Raw genomic sequence first — 5,839 nt, 5'->3', positions numbered from 1 at the left:
CTTGGGTTGACGGGGTACTATCGGCGATTCGTTGCCAACTATGGCAAGATCACTGCCCCGCTGACCTCCTTACTTAGAAAAGGAGGGTTTCAATGGACGAGCAATGCGATAATGGCTTTCAAAGCATTGAAGACAGCCATGTCTATCGCACCGATTTTGGCTTTGCTAGATTTCACCAAGCGCTTTGTGGTCGAATTGGAGCTATTTTGATGCAGGAGGGCAGGCGCGTGGCATATATGAGCAAGGCATTATCGAACCAGTCACGACAATTATCCACCTACGAGCTCAAAATGCTGACAATTATGCATGCCGTCACCAAATGGCGACCCTATTTGATTGGCCAATGGTTTACTATTCGCACGGACCAGCTTATTTTACCCTACTTCATGGAGCAACGTGTGCACACCTCGGCACAACAACGGTGGGTCACGAAACTCCTTGGGTATGACTACCAGCTAGTCTACAAAGAGTGGATGGAGAACCAAGCCGCCGATGCCTTTTCACGTGTACGCAAGCGAGCTCGCCTTCTTTTTAGCACCAACCTTCCCTATATTTTCAGATATGTGGAGAGCCAGTGTAGAGAATCGAGTCATGGAGGAGCTTGAGTCAAATATAATGGACCGCTTTTCAAATTTCACACCTTGAGGACAAGGTGGCGGAAGCATGGTGGATTGATATGATTCAGACTTCACCGATGTCGTCTTGAGCATGGATACACCTTATAGGTGTCTTTTATTATTATTTTAGTATTTTATACAAAGAAAAATAAGATTTCTATATGTTGCATTCGAACGCGGGTGGGTGCTATTGAACACGCTTGTGAATGCCTACAGGCGTTCACAAATACAAAGAACGGGAATTGTGCGTTCGAACGTCGCGTTCGAATGCGGGTGGGCACATTCGAATGCGCTTGCGAACGCCTATAGGCGTTCACAAATACAGAGAACACATTTGGTGCATTTGAATGTGTTCGACTCCGTTCGAACACGATCGACGAAAATCCACTATTTCTAGGGTTAATAATTATCATTTTTGAATTGTTTGTTTAGCTTTTTAAGGTGTGGATGGCAACCAAAAAAAGGATATTGAATGAATTGAGTTTTTGCTCTAATCTTCTTCTTCTCCTTCTCTCTCATTTCCTCATCCCCCTGCTCTGCCGCTTCTAGCCTCTTTCGACTGGCCACTCACCCTAGTCCCCACTCCTCCCTTTTTTCAAATTCCACTACCCTCACCTTAACCCTTTTCATCATCCATAATCCTTCCACCACAACCTTACTCACTGATGCCACCCATTACCGTCAGCCTACCACCTCCATAATCCACCTAGGATCTTGTGCCTCCATCCATGGATCTAAAGGATGGATTCCCTGATATTTGCACACTTATCTGAAGATATCTCCAAATCTTGCCGTTTGATTCTTTTGAAATTAAATTCATTGAAAAGCTCTTTTCTAGGGCTACGACTTATCAAAATTTTATATTGATCCAACGGCTATATCTTTAGGAATCCTTTCTAAAGTTCCATATAAGATCCTATCCAGATCTAAAAATGGGATATATCAAACCTTAATCCAAAGGGAGATGGTATCTAGAGAAAGCTCTATTCCAAAGCAATAATATATCAAAATTTTAAAAAGATCCAATAGTTAGGTTAATCAAAATATCACACTCAAGTTATGTCGTCAAATCTATCCAAAACCATTATGAATCGGATAGGCCGAAGGTAAGGGGTGGCACCGGCAAGGAAGGTGATAGGGAAGGATTATAGATAGTGGAAAGGGTTAGGGCAAAGGTAGAGAGAAATTTGAAGAAAGGGAAGGAGAGGGCTACCCCTAAGGGAATAGGGTGAGTGGCCGGTCAAGGGAGGCTAGAGGCGACGATACCGTGGGACGAGGGAACGAGAGGAAAGGAGAGGAAGAGATTAGGGCAAGAAACTTAATTCCTTGATCATCCTCTTTTTGGTTGCCATCCACACCTTAGAGCATCTCCAAAAGAGAGCTTTATGATTGGAGCTCAAAGGCTCCAAATATAAAGCCAAGAGCCCGGTGCACTCTAATGCACCGGGCTCTATATTTATTATTCAGTTATATATTCAATTAAATTAATTAGATTTTTTAATAAAGGATATAGATAGAATTTATATTTTTGGATTAAGCTTTTGTAGGGCAAAATTGGCATTTCTAACAGTTTAAATAGTATTGAGCTGGGCTCCAAATTTTCATATAAGGCTCCAAATTTGGAGCTCCGCTGTAGCTGGCTCCAAATTTGGAGTCGCATTTATAGCCTGATTGAAGTTTTACTAGGCTCCAAATTTAGAGTTTTAGAGCCCTATTAGAGATGCTCTTAAGAGGCTAACCAAAAGGTCAAAATTGATAATTATTAACCCTAGAAATAATGAATTTACACTAACCGTGTTCGAATGGGGTCGAACACGTTTGAACGCACAAATTGCGTTCTCTGTCAATGCGAATGTATGCAAGCGTTTGCACGCGGGCATTCAAATATGGTCGAGCGTGTTTGAACGCACAATTTACATTCTCTGTTGATGTGAACGCCTGGAAGCATTCGCAACCGCATTCAAACACACCCACCCGCGTTCGAACGCAACCTACGAAATCTTATTTTTCTCTTGAATAAAACACTAACACAATAAGAAAATAAACCCATAAGGTGTATCCATGCTCGAGACGACTCGTGAAGTCTGAATCGTATCATTCACGATCCGCATCAATCAAAAGAGTTTGTCATACTTCATTAGGCAGCGAATACATACACCAGCCTAGGAAAAATGGGTGTCCAAGCTAGTTGGATATGACTACGAGTTGATGTACAAAAGAGGGACCAAAAATAGCGCCGTCGATGCTTTATCAAGGCGTCCAAATCCAACTGAGTTGGCAGTGATTTCAGCACCGATTTTTCTATTTTTTGATACAAACTAGATTAGATCGGATCACGTCAAAGAGAGATTACGTTCAATGGATTGAGTCTAATTATCTTATTTGGTTATTTGGTTTAGTTAGAGTCTTAGTAGGTTAAGATTTTGATTAATTAGCTAAATCGAACTCTGCGCAATTTCGGAAAAATATTCTCAGAATATTCTACACATATCCAAATAATATCAAACCAATTGGATAAGGTCGCCAATCTCTAGATCTACAACTTTAATATTCATGACTTCTCCAAATTCAGAATTTATCAACGACAAAAAGAAAGCTTAATCCAAGAGTTAATCCGAGAAGATAAAAAAGACTGATTTAGTTGGTTTGGTAGGGTTTTAACTTAGTTGTTGATTTATTAGGATTTGTTGTAGTTGTTTAATATTGTTGATGAGTCCATAAAGTGAGCCTCTATATATATGTGGAGGAAACCCTAATTGGAGTATGATGATGAAGAATGCAATTGGATTATTGATTTCTTACCTCCTATATTCTCTCTAGACTCTCTCCCTCCTCCCTCTTCACCATCCTTCCACCTCTACCATTGGCAAGATTTCTCCTAACTTCTAATCTCCCTCGTCTATCAAGCCACCCCTTTTATTTGGGATCTCGACCACTTCATTCTTTTTGTCTATATCCCTTAATCACATCCACCATCCACCTTCATCTCCATACCATCCATAACCCTAACATCCACTCGACCCGTCACCACCACCATCACCCACGTTATTCCATGTTTTCATCCCAGTTGTAGTTCGAATCTGTGAATGGCATAAATACGAAAGTTGTAAATCAGGAAGTTAAGAATCTAATCAACTTAGTTTCATAATTTTCTGACTATAGAAAAATATCTGACGAATATTTTCTCATGGTCGTGCGGACTGCTTCCTGCAATAAATTCAGATCTTAATGAATTGTTTCATAGCCTTTCTTTGGTTACAGAACTTATCAAGTGGTATCATAATTTATGATTTTTCCAGCAGCTACAGGAGGCCTACAAGAAAGATCCTAACACCATAAGGATGATCAACGACCTTGCTACAGATCCCAACAAAAAGCAAGGAATTTTGTTGAAGGATGGACTCATAGTGGACCACAGTAAGATGGGCATTCCAACTGATTGCTGCTTGCGCATGGAGTTGGTGTGCCACTTCCATGATAATAACCTTATGGCTAGACATGAAAGGATGTTGCGCACCTATAAATGGTTGAACCAGAGTTGCATATGGGCTAGAATGAAGAAGGATGTGCAAGCCTACATCCGGGCTTGCGAAATGTGCCAAAAAGTGAAGACCGAATCGGCTAAACCCAACGACTTGCATCAACCGCTCCCAATTCCCAAGCAGGGTTAGGAGGACATCGCCATGAACTTCATTGACGATCTACCTAAAGCCAGAGGTCATTTGGTGATCATGGTGGTGGTGGACCGCCTCAGCAAATATGCACATTTTTCGGCTTTAGCACATCCCTACATGGTAAAGAAGGTTGCGAAGGTTGATGTGTGCAATGTGACCAAGATGCATGGTATGCCAAAATCGATTGTTTCAGATCGTGACCCTATATTTGTTAGTCAATTTTAGCAGAAATTTTTTGCTCTCCAAAAGACTACCTTCTGTATGAGTTCAACCTATCATCTTCAAACGGACGGTCAATTTGACATGTTGAACCAATGCTTGGAGCAATATTTGCAATGCTTTGTCGACGAGCGACCGCCATAGTGGCTATCTTATTTGCCATGAGCAGAATGGTTATATAATACGGCTTTCCACTTGGCCATTGGCATGACTCCGTGCGAGGCTGTCTTCGATCGACCACCTCTGACCTTGCACACATACTTACCATCAGCCCGAGCTAACCGAACTGAGGTGGGTGCGGTTTTGCGAGATCAAGAGGTGCTGAGGAGACTCAAGATGCACCTAGTGGCTGCCCAAAATCGAATGAAGCAAGTCTATGATCAGAGGCACCAAGAGAGGTCCTTCTCAGTTGACGATTTGGTCTACGTCAAGCTCCAACTATATCGGCAAAGTTCGTTTAGACCCATCCTTAACTAGAAGTTGGCTCCAAAATTCTATGGACATTACGAAGTGATCGAGTGGATTGGACCTATGGCGTACCACATAGGCCTACCCGAGGTGGCGTGGATTCATCCGGTTTTTCATGTCTCAAGCCTTAACGCTTGAATTCCTCTTGCCAAGCCAATTAGAGTTGTTCCACCCGAGCCAATAAGGGCTGATCCGGATGAGTCTGAAGCAGAACCAAGTACCCATATTTCAACTCAGATCCTAGCAGGTGACTAAAATTTTGGTGGAGTGGTGCGAACGCACCGTGGATGAGACGACTTGGATGCCCGAATCCAACTTCATGGACCGCTATCCAAATTTGACACCTTGAGAACAAAGTGAACAGAAGCATGGTAAAGTGATACAACTCGGTCGGATTGGATCCACTCGTGGCATTGAGTTCATTAAGATGAGCCTATTTATCTAGTTTGGAAGAAATAAATTTGCTTAAGAAAATAAGATCTTTTCCCAGAGGGCGTTCGAACGCTAGGGGACCACGTTTGAACGACCATTCAAACAACCGCATGCATTCAGAAAGACAAAAAACGAGAATTGAGCGTCTGATCGGCCTTGAGCCCGTTCGAACACTTGCACATGTTCACAAAGGCAGAAAATAGAATTTGCGCATTCAAATATGATCAGGCGCGTTCGAACGCACTGTGACGAGAACCCTCGGTTTCTAGGGTTTTATTTTTATTATTTGGGTCAGAAGGATAACCTCTAAGTACTATGGATTACACCCTAGTTGGGTCATGATATGAATGAATCTTTTTTTCTCTCTTATCTCCCTTCCTCTCTCTTCCTCATGCCCTAATTTCACATCAACCCCTAGCCAACATTGGT

This window comes from Typha latifolia, chromosome 3 (assembly GCF_019914945.1).
Source record: "Typha latifolia isolate L0001 chromosome 3, TyphaL0001v2, whole genome shotgun sequence".
Lineage (NCBI taxonomy): Eukaryota > Viridiplantae > Streptophyta > Magnoliopsida > Poales > Typhaceae > Typha > Typha latifolia.
Note: the sequence above shows the minus strand (reverse complement) of the source record.